The sequence below is a fragment of the Heteronotia binoei genome, chromosome 19 (assembly GCF_032191835.1).
Source record: "Heteronotia binoei isolate CCM8104 ecotype False Entrance Well chromosome 19, APGP_CSIRO_Hbin_v1, whole genome shotgun sequence".
In the NCBI taxonomy this organism is placed as follows: Eukaryota; Metazoa; Chordata; class Lepidosauria; order Squamata; family Gekkonidae; genus Heteronotia; species Heteronotia binoei.
This window is the reverse complement of record NC_083241.1, coordinates 16,269,148-16,285,936: the sequence shown is the minus strand read 5'-3', so window position 1 is coordinate 16,285,936 and position 16,789 is coordinate 16,269,148. Positions and strand designations below refer to the sequence as shown.

The 16,789-nt window shown below is 44.2% G+C and overlaps 1 protein-coding gene across 4 annotated transcripts in view; it reads left to right on the top strand.

Moving 5' to 3' along the window:
• NTRK3 (neurotrophic receptor tyrosine kinase 3) overlaps nt 1-16,789 on the top strand; it is a 589,304-nt gene that overhangs the window by 253,695 nt on the left and 318,820 nt on the right. The window lies entirely within an intron of this gene.

Genomic DNA, 16,789 nt, shown 5'->3' with positions numbered 1-16,789 from the left:
TCATGGGGGTTTATGCCAAGAGAAACTGATGTATTAAACACCACCTGTTTTATCCTGGCTCTCTGGTGTTTGTTTATAGCCTTGGGTTGTTTTGGAGTATCCACATAACTGCTGGAGAGTGCTACTGTCCATGCCTCTTGGAATTCTACGGATGTGATCTTTGGGTTTCGGCGTACCTTCTGGCAACGGTTGGCAGGAGCCTGCGTTTGCCTGGTGCCCAATGGACAGTGTCCTAAGCATCGCTGGAGGTGAAAGGGGGTGACTGGCTGACTGTTTTTGCTGCATCAAATAAGCCTTTTTCTGGGAAGCTCTGGGTGGGATTCTGGCTAGAAAGTGGTGATTTGTTTTTGTTTGTGGTCTCGCCTGGAAAAGAAAATGAAGGTTGGTTTTAAAAATTAAATTAGCAGTCTCTGTTCTGTACGCTCAGATGGCTGAAGATCATTTGCTTGGGGACACCGAGCTTTGTGTGAGAGGAGGGTAAAAAGGGAACAGGAGCCATGATCCTTGAAATCTGTTACCAGAGCCTGACCCAGCATATAGCAAACAGTTATTGTGATCTGTTCTTTGCTCCAGTGGAGCTGAGTGTGCACATGAATCTACTTTTTAAGATCTTAAGCTTAACTCGGAATCTACCTGAGATCTTTCACCTAGCCCCTTCCCCTTCAAATCCTAGAGACCAACTTGGATTATAGTGGCCATTGCGAGTCACACCTCAAAATTCTACAGATACTTGGAGTGGGCTGCTATCACCCCTCCAGCATGAATTAAGTTAAGTCCTTTATTTTATTTTATTTTAATTTTTCAGATTTATATTCTGCCTTTCCCGCAAGCAAGCGCATGGCATGATAGAGGTTTACAAGGTTATGCATGGGTTAGAGAAGGTCGAGAAAGAAGTACTTTTCTCCCTTTCTCACAATACGCGAATGAAATTGCTGAGCAGTTGGATTAGAACAGATAAAAGGAAGTACTTCTTCACCCAAAGGGTGATTAACATGTGGAATTCACTGCTGCAGGAGGTGGTAGCAGCTGCAAGTGTAGACAGCTTCAAGAGGGGATTGGATGAACATATGGAGCAGAGGTCTGTCAGTGGCTATTAGCCACTTCGTCTGGGGCCGTGATGCTCTATATTCTTGGTGCTTGGGGGGCAGCAGTGGGAGGTCTTCTAATGTCCTGGCCCCACTGGTGGAGCTCCTGATAGCACCTGGGTTTTTTAGCCACTGTGTGTCGGAGTGTTGGACTGGATGGGTCATTGGCCTGATCCAACATGGCTTCTCTTATGGTCTTATGTGGATCTCCTTCCTTGGAGGTTTTTAAACAGAGGCTTTGACACATAATGATGGGTGCAGCCACAAAATGGCTGTTGCAAAATAACCACCATGGGAGGCAGAGCCAACCGCACAATGGCTGCCACAGGAGTAAGGTTGCCAGCTCCATGTTGGGGAATACCTGGATATTTTGTGAGTGGAACCTAAGGAGAGTGGGATTTGAGAAGGGAGAGACTTCCACGGGGTATAATGCCACAGAGACCACCTTCCAAAGCAGCCATTTCCTCCAAGTGAACTGATATCTGTCACCTGGAGATTAGTTGTAATAGCTGGAGATCCCCAGCCACCACCTGGAGGTTGGCAAAACTATGGCAGGAGGCAGAACTAGCCACACAATGGCTGCCACAGTTGACGTTCAGTTGCACAAGGAGCTGTGGTTTCAGCTTCTTCCAAAGCAGCCCGTTCAAAAATCAGAACAATTAACTCTCCAATGGCCAATCAGAAACCTTGCTGAGCAAAAACCTCACCTGGCCCTACCTTTATTCTAAAAATACTTGGTGGGCCCCAGGAAAAAGTATCCATGGCTCCCATGGGCACCACCCTGGGAACCCCTGATCCATGTTACATACTTGATTTCCCATATGTTCAGTTAGTAATTCGCATGGTGGTTTCAACACAAATACTGCTGACATGTGAGATTTAAACTCCACATTTATCTAGGTAGTGGTATCTGGTTTTATTTGTGAAATGAATGTATGTTGGCTTTTTCTTACAAACAGCTGTATCCATGTACATGCAGAATATGTGTGTGCTCCTTGTAATGTGTGAATAAGGTTAGTATAAGCTTCATGCAATCATTGACACTTGTTTGTCTCCCCTGTGCTCCGGGACAATTGTGAATTGACTATTGTAGTTTTTTACGTTGGTCACCTGGAGGCAATTAGATGAGTAGTTATTTATAACCTTCTGCCATTTGGTTCTGCTTTTGTAGACTTGGATAGGATAGGACAGGACAGTCTCCAGAGTCAACATTCTTCCCCTCACTTTCCCTCTGTTTTCTTGTGACTTTCACATGGCCTTGATGTTGCAAAAGCAAAACATAACCAACGCGGGTTGGTGTGTGGGTGTGGTGTTTCGGTTTGATTGAATGAGGCAACCGTTTGGTGACTGACTCCGTCTCCTATGGCAGCCATTTTTCAGTGGTGCCCTGACTCTCGCTCAAAATTCTAAAAGTTGCTCACCAGCTCAAAAAGTGTGGAGGGTCCTGAAGCAAAGAAATGCTAGTAAAATTGTGATACCTGCACACAGTGGGATAAAAAGAACAACACGTATGTGCACACTAGGGTTCCCAAGTCCATCCCCAGAAATATCTGGGGACTTTGGGGGTGGAGCCAGGAGATTTTTGGGGTGGAGCCAGGAGACACTGGGGTGGAGCTAGGGGGAGGGGGGAAACGGCGAGCCCCGGCCGGCCTCCACGTCCCCGGCCGGCCTCCACCCCCCCCTCCGCTTCCACCCCAGAAGCGGAGCGGGCAAGGCGGCAGCGGTGCAGCGGCCTTTTCTCCGCTCGCCGTGGCTGCTCCTCGCGCACGTCGAGGCCTTGGGGGCACAGCTGGGGCTCCAGTGCCTCCAGGGCCAGGCTCAGGGCGGGTTGGACGCGCGGCCAGGCCAAGGGGTAGCCAAGGTTGCGCTCCGGCAGCAGCACCCCCACCATCACCTCCACTGTCGGGGCGGCGCTGGCTTTGACGGCCACGGAGGAGGGCCCCAAGGAGCAGCGGCCTCCGCGGCGCCATGGACGGGGCGGGCGAGGAGCTCTCAGAGACAGCAGCTGCAGAAGCCAGAGAGAGCTCGTCTGTGGGGGAAAGGCGCCCCCCCTCCCGCCGGATGTCTGGGCAGGGGCGGGGCAAAGTTGGACGTGGCCACCCCTCTGCGCCCTCGGGCGCAGCCATCCCGGACCCAGGACTGGCTGAGGCAGGCAGGAACCAGAGCTGAAGGCCGAGCAGCGCTCAGCCTTCTGAGCCCCCCCCCTTGCCCACTGAGCTGTCGAGGATTGTTAATAGATCCACCCAGGGTAGCAGCCACGGCAAGCGGAGAAGAGGCCGCCACGCCGCTGCCGCCTCACCCGCTCCGTTTCTGGGGTGGAAGCGGAGGGGGGGGTGGAGGCGGGCCGGGGGCGTGGGGAGCCGCGAGTCCGGGTCCTAGAAGGGCCCGGATTTGTGGCTTGCCATGCTCCTGGCCTGCCTCACCCTCCCCTGCGCTGCTGCCGCCTCTTGGCTGCTCCTCTGAGATGGGCTCAGCCTGGGCTCATCTCAGAGGAGCAGCTGCGGTGGGAGGGGAGGGGGCAGCAGCAGCGCGGCGGCCTCGCCGGCTCCGGGATGCAGCGGCTCGCCATGCTCCCCGATGCTGTTTCCACCCCCTCCCCCCGCTTCCGTTTTTTGGGGGAGCGGGGGAAGAGGGTGGAAATCCTGGGGTCCCCCGCCATGGCGGGAAGGTTGGGAAGCCTAGTGCACACGTGTCTCCCTCATGCATGTGTGAGACACCTTTACACGGAGCTGTTAATATTAATGGTGAACGGCTATTGAAGCACCCCAATCCTCACTGTAAAATTTACATTGAAGGACATTGTCCTCTTTTGGTGTGGGCTCAGTATTTGGATGGTACTTTCTTTTTAACAAGGAGGGCCTGTTTCACCTTTGATAAGCTCTTGTGCCAGCTTGTACTGAAGCTTCCCATTACTTCTCCCATAAATCATAGACATAAATGTCCCTCTGCAGAGTTAATTCTTTTTCCTCTTTTAGGTTTTTTATTGGTAGGGCTGTTAAGCAGAATCCGCAGTTAACAAATGCTCTGAAACCTAGGATGACCGCATCCTGTATCTCTGATTTATCTAGTCTGTAGCTCTATATAAGGAGCAGTCAAAACCTTTGTCTTTATGTGAACGGATGTTTTTATTTGCAAAAGTTGTCACTCCATGACTGGGACACTAAGTCACAAAACCAGAGTCAAGGTTTTGAGATGAATATGTTGCCCACAAATTACCACATTGGTGTGGCCTGCAGCAATATGCATTGTGTCACTTGTGAAAGTATTGTCAATGTCTGTATAAACCAGGGGTGGCCAAACTGTGGCTCGGGAGCCACATGTGGCTCTTTCACACATATTGTGTGGCTTGAAGCCCCCACCGCCCTGTTGGGGAAGACCTTTGCCTCTTAAATCACTTCTCCAAGCCAAGCCAGCTGGCAGCTTGGAGTGCATTTAGAGTTAAAGTTGCTTTCTTTCCACCTATCTCTCAAACATCTGACATTCATGTCTTGTGGCTCTCAAATATTTGCCATTTATTCTACGTGACTCTTGCATTAAGCAAGTTTGGCCACCCCTGGTATAAACTGTTGCTGCTCAATTAAGTCAACAGTGCAACTTCATTTCAGCTGGGAGTTTGAAACTAGGGCTATAGTCCTAAGAATACTTACCTGCAGGACTTCCTTTTTTTTTAGCAGGAACGCACAGGAACACAGTTCTGGCTGGCTTGGCATTAGGGGTGTGACCTAATATACAAATGAGTTCCTGATGGGCTTTTTCTACAAAAAAGCCCTATGTGAAACAATGGTGACATCAGGGGTGTTGCCTAACATGCAACTGAGTTCCTGCTGGGCTTTTTCTACAAAAAAACCCCTGTTTACCTGTGAATGAAATGGGGCTTACTTCTGAGTAAACACACTTAGGATTGCAGTATAGATCATCCAGGAGGACATGTATTAAATTTTATAGTTTAGCATTTAATGTTTCAAAATCAGGAATGCATCTCAGACATTAATTATTGCTCGATTTTAAAAGCCAATCGAAAGCTCATGAACCAAATTGACCTCCATGGACATACACTTATTACAGGGCTTTGAAAAACACTCACCTGCTGATCTGAATGGAAGACAAAAACAGCCAAAGAAAAGGACGAGGGAAGAATAAATCACTGATTGCTTGCAACAGAGTTGGTGGTGTTTTAGGGATTGCATTATTGTTGGCTCATTTGGTATTCATTTCTAATAGCCCCGATCAGAGAAGCGATATAAATGCGTATGTCAAAAGTACTTGTGGAGCCTTTCCGTTGTCATTTAAAATCAGTTAATAGACACTTAAAGCCAAGTAGCTGCCTATCTGATTATGATTTGGGAGGGGGGGTTCCCTTCACACATTTTCCTTGTAAACACATGGTGACTGTTCTTTGAGTCGATAGCCCAACAGTGCAGGTGTTTTTATTTCAAGGGCTCTTGCAAAGTCATCTTGGATGCCCATGGATGAAGTGTGTCAGGGCCAGGCTAGGGACATGCGGGATCAGACACACACCTGAACTCGGAGGCTGCATGCCCCATCAGAACAAGTCCGTGACCTTACTGGCTTATACAGAAAGGAATCAGCAGCTGTACTTTTGAGCAGGCCAAACCCTGGCTCTTTGTGTTTATTCTCAGCCCAGGCAATACAGAAGTACTAGGGTTGCCAGGTGTGTGGGATTCAGTGGGGTAGGCGGCGGCCTGGGGCACACAAAGTGCTCATCCTGGGGCACACAAAGGCAGCACGGGGCACACAAAGGCAGGATCAGAGGAGCTCTGCACAGTGCACTAAGCTCTTTGGAGGCTTCCTGTTATAGCGGCACTGGTCGCTTTCAGGTTGAAATTAAATCAAAAGAGTTTCCAGGTCAATGTTAGGAAGAACTTCCTGACCGCCAGAGCGGTTCCTCAGTGGAACAGGCTTCCTCGGGAGGTGGTGAGCTCTCCTTCCTTGGAGGTTTTGAAACAGAGGCTAGATTAGGCTTGCCAATTCCCTGGTCTCAGCAAGGGTTCTTCTGCTTTCCCAGGCTCCTTTCCACCTTCGGTCAGCTGGCTGATGGGGGGAAGCCCCGCCCCCACAGCCCCCATGTGACTTTCCACCTTCGGAGGCTTCAATCTCTGATTGTTAAGGCTTCCTCTTGGGATGGTGTGTCTGTGTTACTTTGAAGAAGTTGGCAGCAACTCATGAGTAGAGAGGCCAGTCCCTCACTTCAGAGTCGCCAGAAACGGGGGGGCGGGAGGGAAATCTCTGCTGGGCACTTCATTATTCCCTATGTGGAGAACGATTCTCATAGGGTATAATGGGGAATTGATCTGGAGGTATTGGGGGCTCTGGAGGGGCTGTCCTTTGAAGTAGAGGCACCAAAGTTTCAGTATAGCATCTAGTGCCTCTCCCCAAAATACCCCCCAGATTTCAAAATGATTGGACCAGGGGGTCCAATTCTGTGGACCCCAAAAGAAGGAGCCCCTATCCTTCATTATTTCCTATGGAAGGAAGGGATTTAAAAAGGTGTGCTGTGCCTTGAAATGTGATGGCCAGAACTCCCTTGGAGTTCAATTATGTTTGTCACACCCTTGCTCCTGGCTCTGCCCCAATGTCTCCTGGCTCCACCCCCAAAGTCCCCAGATATTTCTTGGAGTGGACTTGGCAACCCTAGGCTAGATGGCCATCTGACAGCAATGAGGATCCTGTGAATTTAGGGGGAGGTGTTTGTGAGTTTCCTGCATTGTGCAGGGGGTTGGACTAGATGACCCTGGAGGTCCCTTCCAACTCTATGATTCTATGCCTTGAGCAGCAGAACCCCTAGCGCGGCCCTGAGAATGAGCCTGGCAATCAGCAGGAGGGCTGGGCATGAAGATGTGGGGTGGTGGTGGCATTGTGGGCTTGGTGCTGAGCCCCTGAACCAGTTTTTAAAAAATCTTCAGCATTTTGAGTGTGATGACGTCACTCCCAGGGAAAACTTGGAAACAATAGCGATAATAACCCTCTGATTCTATGATCTCTAGGAATATCGGGGATATTCCTAGACATATGGTAAAACCATACTTTCTGGTGATTCCTAGAGCTACCCTTTGTCACTTCCAGGTTTTCTGCAGGAATGTTGTCATCACTCTTGCAATGCTGATGAGGCCTGAGAAGCACTATATTGTCTGCTAGTTGCATGTAGCAGGGGATGCTGCAGGGCTGCTGGAAGATCCTGGTGCTGTGATGTGTCATGCTGGCATCTTATGCAGATACCAGTGAGCCCTGCCCCTCCCTCATATTTCCCTGCCTGGACTAAGAAGTGGCAGCAGGAATGAAGCTGCCAAGCTCCTGCTGGGGGCGGAGGATCCCATGGTCTGGAGGGCCCCAATCCGCCGGTAGGGAGCCGGCCATAGGGGGTTGGAATCCCCAGCCCCGAAGAGCCCCATTGCCAAGCGCCATCCCCGACACGATGACATCACTCCGAAGTGACATCATGCTAGGGACATCACACTGGGGGTGCTCTAGGAATCGCAGTAAAACTCTATGGTACCATAGATTTTTTTTTTTTGCTAGTCCTAGAGCATCCCTGGTGCCACGTCCTTGACACAATGACGTCACTTCCAGGTCACATCATTGTGCTGCATGCACAAAGTGAGCGCGAGGAAACAGTCCCCTGCCGCAGAGACAGAGGGACTTGGCAACCCTAAATGGAGGACAATTCCAAGAGGTCTCCTACTGTAGTGGGAGACCTGCCTCTCCAGCTTACCCTAGCTTAGTGAAGATACCACAGAGACCAGCTTTCAAAGCTCCTGTTTCTTCCAGCGGAAACTGTTTTCTGTAGTTTGGAGATCAATTGTAACAACAGGACAATTCCAGGCTGCACTGGTATGTTGGCTGCCTTATTTTCAGGGGCCAGACTTCTTGAAACGATGTGAACAACAGCAAAAATTGATTCATCACTGTGATCTTGTGTAGTGCTTGGCTTGAGAGGAAACAACCTTTGTTGCCAAGATACCTTTGAGCTCTGAATACCTGTCCGGGCAAACATCAAACGATCCGTAACTTAAATATCTTGGATTGGTTCTGGACTCGTGGCTTCTTGCTTGTCTCTTTCAATAGATCTGTGCAAACTGAAGAGAAAGTGTGTTTTCTAACCAATATGATCTGGCTTGCAAATGCAACTTAATCTTGACCTCTGCCCCCTTCTCCCCCTTTCTCTTTGTTACCTTCTCAATATAAAGGTCTTTTCTCAGTTAAACGTTTATTAACAAATCCACCCCAAAAGAATGAATGGAGAGATGGTTGCAAAAAATGACACTGCAGCATTTAACAGCATGCCATGGGAACAAACATTTCCAGCAACTCCTAGAGCTACTCTTTGTCACTTCTGGGAAGAACCTCCAGCGAGTGTACATGAGACTGTTTTTGTGGTGTAATTTTGCTCCCACTGCTGCTCCGAGTGGTGGCAGGCAACAGAACCCAGGCGGCAAGGAATCCCCCAGCCCCACCTGGGGGGTTGACAGTCCTAAGCATCACTATGTGGAGACTATTTTTCCTTCAGTTTGGTGTAGTGGTTAAGCGTATGGACTCTTATCTAGGAGAACCGGGTTTGATTCCCCACTCCTCCACTTGCAGCTGCTGGAATGGCATTGGGTCAGCCATAGCTCTGGCAGAGGTTGTCCTTGAAAGGGCAGCTGCTGGGAGAGCCCTCTCAACCCCACCCACCTCACAGGGTGTCTGCTGTGGGGGAGGAAGGGAAAGGAGATTGTAGGCCGCTCTGAGCCTCTGAGATTCGGAGTGGAGGGCAGGATATAAATCAAATATCTTCTTCTGCTACTGCTGCTCCTCAGCTCCTTGAGGGCAGGAAGCTGGGCTTGGGACTCATAATTTCCTGCTCTGGGTGCATAAATGGGAAGCCAGAGGGAATAGTCACAATATCAGTCTTTCCTTACTGGCGCTTAAAGCAACCAGCAGAGGGATTCCCCATTGGGAAAACAGTGCCGAGAGAAAGAATTAGCCTTCCTTATCCGAACATTAGGCCTCTGCGGCTTTTTAAAGGGGTTTTGAAACTTCGCCACTTTTCACACACCGAGTCCTGCGGTCTTTGCTGAAGAAGTGAAGTTAGAAAACGGAAACCTCTTCTCTTGTCGGTTCTTCCTTGAACCTGCCTTGCAATATGCTGAGCCCTGAAGTTTGCCTTCTAAACGCAGCAGAGCTTCAGGGCATTTTGAACTTGTCAGGGTTGTGGCCTTTTCTGCATTTGGATCTCTTTATTGGGCTTTGAAAGCCTCTCAGATGGATCCGTTTGCTCAATGTTGCTTTATTTTCACCTGCATTTGAACCTGAGGAGTGGTTTCAGCAGGGATTCCAAGCTGTAAGTGCTTTATCTCTTGCCAAAATGAAGATAGATATAGATATATATATTTGATTTCAGCACCATAAAAAGGGTCTAGTCCCCGTTTGCAAGTGTCTCGCCATCCATTAAAGAAAACACAATCTGGGGGTTGTAAAAATCAATAGCCGAGCTGAACTTTTGCACGACGTCTTCTGTTTTGCCCTGTAGGGAAAAAAAAAAAAGATCTCACTGGATATAACATCTCCCAGCAGAAACCTATTTTCCTTGCTTTTCCCCTTAAACACTGAGCCCACATATCACTTGAGAGTGAGACTACGCTACAGTTCGAGAATCAGTGGTATAGATGTGATATCAGGCTGTGAATGTCGTTAAGGAAATGGCCCTGGAAAAATGTTGCTAAGGTGACTGTATTCTTTTGGCCTCTCTCACAGTTTTTCAGGTCACTCGCCTGAGCTTTGTGTCAGGTTGTAAGGGAGGCCTTCGTTGGGTTTTAATTCGAACTGGAGACTTGAGGAGTGCCAGTGGGGTGTTAAGTCTGTGCTCCCTGTTCCAGCTGCGGCTAAAAGCAAGAATGGCAGGGACACCAACTTAAGAGGCTTCCTAAAACCTTTTAGGCCAGCAGCATGAGTCAACGGTGTGATGCGGTGGCTAAAAAGGCAAATGCAATGTTGGGCTGTATCAACAGAAGTATAGTGTCCAGATCACGTGATGTGATGGTATCGCTTTACTCTGCTCTGGTAAGACCTCACCTGGAGTCTTGTGTTCAGTTTTGGGCACCACATTTTAAGAAGGATATAGACAAGCTGGAATGGGTCCAGAGGAAGGCGACGAAGATGGTGAGGGGTCTGGAGACCGAGTGCTATGAGGAAAGGTTGAAGGAGCTGGGGATGCTTAGCCTGGAGAGGAGGCGGCTGAGAGGTGATATGATCACCATCTTCAAGTATTTGAAGGGCTGTCATATAGAGGATGGTGTGGAATTGTTTTCTGTGGTCCCGGAAGGTAGGACCAGAACCAGTGGGTTGAAATTAAATCAAAAGAGTTTCCAGCTCAGCATTAGGAAGAACTTCTTGACCGTTAGAGTGATTCCTCAGTGGAACAGACTTCCTCAGGAGGTGGTGGGCTCTCCTTCCTTGGAGGTTTTTAAACAGAGGCTAGATGGCCATCTGATAGCTATGAAGATCCTGTGAATTTAGGCGGAGGTGTTTGTGAGTTTCTTGTATTGTGCAGGGGGTTGGACTAGATGACCCTAGAGGTCCCTTCCAACTCTATAATTCTATGTCAGACAATTTTAGGGTTGCCAATCCCCAGTTTGGAGCAGGGGATCCCCTGGTTTGGAGGCCCTCCGTCCTTCAGGGTTATCAGAAAGTGGTGGTTGTGGGAAATGTCTTTTGGGTACTCCATTATAGGAAACTGATTCCCATAGGGTATAATGAAAAAATGATCTGTGGGTATCTGGGGTTGCGGAGGGGTTGTTTTTTGAGGCAGAGGCACCAGAAATTTTCGGCATAGCATTCAGTGCCTCTCCTCAGAACCCACTTCCCAAAGTTTCAAAAAGACTGGATCAGGGAGTCCAATTTTATGAGCCCCCAAAGAAGGTGCCCCATCCTTAATAATTTTCAAATGAAGGGAAGGCATTTAAAAGGCATGCGGTTGCTTTAAATATGATTGCCAGAGTGCAATTGTGCTTGTCACACCCTTGCTCCTGGCTCCACCCCAAAGTCTCTCAGCTCCACCCCCAAAATCTCCTGGCTCCACCCCCAAAGTCCCTAGATATTTCTTGAGTCAGAACTCGCAACCTTAGTCAGGCTTCCGGTGTGAGTTTCCAACAGAGCTGACGCCCTCTGGATAAGGGGGAAACTTAATCCTTTGTTCAGGGTAGTAAAGAGCCTTTTTCGGGTTCTCTGCCTGCATTTCTCAGTTAGAGATTTGCCCAAGATGACGCCAGAAATTCTTGGAGCCGTTGATCTCAGCTAAAGATTGATAACGCAGGTTGTCTTTCTGAGGCTTTGTAGAGCCGGCAAGGAAGAGGAGTGTCGTTCAGCATCTACAAAGGATTAAGAGCCATTCAATTGGCTTAAGCATGTTTGGATCTCACTCTCTTTTGGGACTGATAAGCATTTGAAAGACCAGGAAGACCGGAGTTTAAAGAACATAGCCGCTAAGGTACTTTGATTATTATCTACCACTCCAGGACATTTCTAAGCTAATTTAAATAACAGTAGAAAGTGGAAAAGCCTGAACAGGGAACGAAAGTAAAGGGGAGAGGAGAGACTGTGTAATTTGGACTCTGTTAATTTAAAGGCATTGATAGAATTTGGGAAAGAAGAAAATGGTTGTGAATACCTGTGGTCAGTGATGTAGGCTTCTGTGTTTTGGTACTGTACTTGCAATCAACATAACAAGCATTCAAAGACTGCGATATTTGGAGAACGAGAGCTGAGCTTAGTGATCCAGGAAGTGAAAGCTGAAGGTGCACTGACAGCCAATGTAACAAGGATTACAAAGATCGCAATAGTTGGAGAACATGAACCAGGAAGCAAAAGTTGAAGGAGAGAAGACCAAGAAGAAGGTCCTGGCTAGGAATTTTTAACCATAGAGAAAGTACGATCGCCATTTTGAAAGAGGGAAAATTGCCCAAAATTGTTAAAAATCAATATCTCAGCTCAGGAAGGTAGGAGAAGGACGAAATTAGTCTTATTTTAAACAGCAAGTTCTAAGCTACTGGACTTGGTGCTGAATTCAGATTTGGAGACCTCTGAGTTTTTGCGGGGGTTTTTATGTCAGAAGGAAGATTAACCCGTGCAAGGTCTCATTCTTTGGACAAAATGCAAAGTCAGTTTGATACCATGGAAGCCAGGATTATGAAGGGCGTGGAGAAGATGATAACAGCCAGTAAAAAAGAACTTAAAAAGGAATATTGGAGATCTTAAAAAAGAAGTTGAAGATTTTAAAGATGAATTAGGTATGATTAAAACAGGGTCAAGGAGGTTGAAGAGAAAGTTGATATACATGCTTCCACCTTACTAAAACTTCAAGAGAAGGTAACAATCCATGAATGCAGATTAATGGAAACTCAAGTGCGTCTGAGAGGAATACCTGAAGGGGAGGAAACGGATTTAATAGACCATATGGTAAAAATTATTGCTGACTATTTAGAGGAAGATCCTGAAAAATTTAGAAATATGTTGGACAGTGTTTACAGAGTTAATTCATCATATGCAAAAGACAAAGGCCTACCAAGAGACATAGTTATAAGACTAAGGTCCAAGGATATGGCAGGGAAAATTCTAAATAAAAGTTTTCAAAAAGCCCTGACAATAGAAGGGAGTAGAGTCAAAATAATGAAAGAGCTGCCAAGACAAGTGATAAACGACAGGAAGAAATATAAGAGATTAACAGAGAAGTTGCGTGCAGAGGGCACAAGATACAGATGGATACTACCCAAGGGTGTGGGCTTTGAACAATGTGGAAGAAGGGTTACAATAAGGAATGAGCAAGAGATGTATAGCTTTTTTGAAGAGAATAAAGACTCTGCATCATAATGGAGTACAAGTTATTATCTTGGAATATAAATGGACTAAATTCACCACAAAAACGAAAAGCAACATTTCATTGGATTAAAAAGCAAAAATGTAATATAATTTGTTTACAGGAAGTTCATATACAACAAAAGGATTATAAATTTTTGTGGAATAAACAATTGGGATTGAATTTTTTTTCATTGGCGGATCAAAAGAAAAGGGGTGTGGTCTTTTATATTAAAGAACAATTAGAACCAAAATTGATATTTAAAGATAAAGATGGAACATATATAGCAGTGGAAGTGATGATGGATGCAAAAAAACTGTTGTTACTAGGATTATATGCGCCCAATGGAGGGAAAGATAATTTTTTTAAAGACATTAATCGACAGTTGGACAAAATGTCATATGACCAGATCCTGATGATGGGTGATTTTAATGGAACAATACAAAATAATATAGATAGATCGGGCCAAAAGAGGAATGATAAAGAAGGAAGACTGCCAAAATATTTTTTTGAGCTGGTTAAACAAGAATATTTGGAAGATATTTGGAGAAAATTTAATCCTGAAGTAAGAGACTATACCTTCTTTTCAGCAAGACATAATTCTTTTTCCAGAATAGATACGTTATGGGGCTCCAAAAGCTTGGGCCTCATAACTAAAAAAGTGGAGATTCTACCAAAGGTTTGTGCAGATCATAACCCAATATGTTGGATTACAAAATTGCAAAAGAAAACAAGAAGATGGAGAATAAATGAGGACCTGCTACAAGATAAAGATATTGTGACCTTTCTAGAAAAGGAAACTGCAGCATTCTTTCAAATAAATGACACTGATGATATAGAATTCCAGACAGTTTGGGACACTTATAAAGCAGTTATGAGAGGACTATTAACCACATTGAATAATAAAGATAAGAGAGCCAAAGAAAAGCAGTTGTTAGATCTACAAAATGAAATAAAGAAAAAATAAGGGGAATTAAGAAAAAGACCAGGAAAAAAGAAATTAATAAAGGAAATTACAATACTACAATCTCAAGTAAGACATTTGTTGAATAAAGAACTAGAATGGAATTTAAAAAGTTTGCAACAGAAATCGTTTGAAGGTGCAAACAAACCCAGGAAGTATTTAGCCTGGCAATTGAAGAAAAAGAAAGAAAATAAAATCATCAACAAAATTGTGGCAAATGGAAAAGAGATAGTGGATCAAGAAGGAATTAAAAGATATTTTTTTTAAAATAGTATGCAGATTTATTTAAAGGAGTGAAAATCAAAAAAGAAAAAATGGAAGAGTTTCTACGAAATACCAAGATAGCACCCCTGACTGAGTATATGAAAAAGATTTTGAATGACCCAATAGAAAAAATTGAAATTGAAGCAGCAATAAATGTAATGAAAGTAGGTAAGGCTCCCGGGCCGGACGGATATACAACTAAATTTTATAAAACTCTTAAAGATGAGATAGTACCAAAATTGCAAAAATTGTTGAATACGATAAGAATAAAAGGGAAAATTCCAAATACCTCGAAAGAAGCTGTAATTTCATTAATCCCCAAGGAAGATAGAGATATCACAAATGTAAAGAACTATAGGCCAATTTCATTACTAAACAATGACTATAAGATTTACACAAGAATCTTGGCAGAACGACTTAAGCAATATTTGATTAACTTTATAAAGGAAGACCAAGCAGAATTTCTCCCTAAAAGGCAAATAAGAGACAATGTAAGATCTGTTGTAAATGTTGTAGAATATTATGAAAAACACCCAGAAAAAGAGGCAGCATTATTTTTGTGGATGCAGAAAAAGCCTTTGATAACTTGAACAGGGACTTTATGTTTGCAGTAATGGAAAAAATCAATCTGGGGGAACATTTTATAAGAATGATGGATCAATATGCAAAATTGTGTATAAATGCAGACCTTACAAAAGAATTGGTGAGCAAAGGTACAAGACAAGGATGTCCGCTGGCACCATTGTTGTTCATAATGACTCTTGAAATTTTGTTAAGGCAAATACAAGATGACAAAGAAATAGAAGGATTGAAAATTAGAGGTTTTTCTTATAAGTATAAGTATAAGTATAAGTTCATAACTGAGAATCCGATTCAAGTGGTACCTTTGTTGATAGCTAAGATAAAAGAATACGGAGAAATGGCGGGACTATATATAAATAAAGAGAAGTCAAAATCCCTATGTAAAAATATGCAACCAAATAGACAGAAAAAATTGCAGATTTTGACGGGATGTGAAGTTACTCCTAAAGTTAAATATCTAGGTCTAGAAATAACTATGAAGAATATCGATTTGTATAAAAATAATTATGAAAAGTTATGGCGCAAGATGGACAAAGATATGATGAAATGGAACAGACTTAATTTGTCTTTGCTGGGTAGGATTGCTGCAATCAAGATGTATATTTTGCCAAGAATAATGTATTTGTTCCAAACTATTCCGATTGTGAAAGATAGCAAACAATTCAATAAATGGCAAAGGAAGATCTCTGATTTTGTATGGGCTGGGAAGAAACCAAGGATTAAGATGAAAATTTTAACAGATGCAAAGGAGAGGGGAGGCTTTCAACTTCCAGACTTAAGACTGTACCATGATGCGGTTTGTTTGACATGGATAAAGGATTTGATAATGCTGTTAAATAAAAAAACTTTTATTGTTAGAAGCTCATGGGAACAAATTCAGCTGGTATGCTTATATGTATTATGGGAAAAATAAGATGGACGGGGTTTTTTCTCACCACTATATTAGAAATAATTTACTAAATACATGGATAAAATATAAGAAATATGGTGATGAAAGAAAGCCGCTTTGGATAGTGCCAGCAGAAGTAATAAAAATAACAGCTGAATCTGATGAAGAGAGAGGGATGTCATATAACCAACTGTTAAAGATTCAAGGTGATAAAGCTGAATTAAAATCAGCAGAAGAGTTAAATAACAAGTATGACTGGTTTCAAATGCAACAAATAAAAATCTTGATGGAAAATGATATTAAATTTGTTGGAATTAGACGTGAGCAAACGGAATTGGAAAGGGTTCTGCTTGGAGATAATGAAAAATTAATATCGAAAGTATATAAATTATTGTTGAAATGGTCTACAGAAGAAGAAGTAGTAAAATCTCAAATGATTAAATGGGCAATTAATGTAAACAAGGAAATACAAATGGATACATGGGAGTATCTTTGGAAGAACTCGATGAAAATATCAACATGTCAGAGTATTAAAGAGAACTGTTTCAAGATGATGTATAGGTGGTATATGACTCCGAAAAAACTGGCAAAGATGAGTAAAAAGATGTCAGATAGATGTTGGAAATGTAAGAAACATGAAGGTTCTTTTTATCATATGTGGTGGACTTGTGAAAAAGCGAAAAAGTTTTGGCAGATGATACAACAAGAAATATCTAAATTTTGGGGATATGACTTTAAGAAAGTTGCAGAGACTTTTCTGTTGGGATTACAAATAGAAAAATTTCCAAAAAAAGATAGAACTCTAATTTGGTACTTGCTCTCAGCTGCTAGGACACTGTATGTGCAGTTGTGGAAGCAAGAAAAAATACCAGAGAAATGGGATTGGATCGTGATAGTTTTATCGTGGAGTGAGATGGACAAACTAACAAGAATTTTAAGAGACTATGATTTGGAAGTGTTTAGAAGGGAGTGGAAGAAATTTAGAGGATATATAGAGAAAGAGTGGAATGTAAAAGGACATTGGACAATTTTTTAATAATGAGTATGAGAAAAGGGAGCAATTTAACTTTGATTGGTTAAGGGTACCTTTATAAGTGAACTCAAGTATATAACTTCGGCGGGAGTCTAGTAACGGAGGGAGGGGGGATTGGAAAATA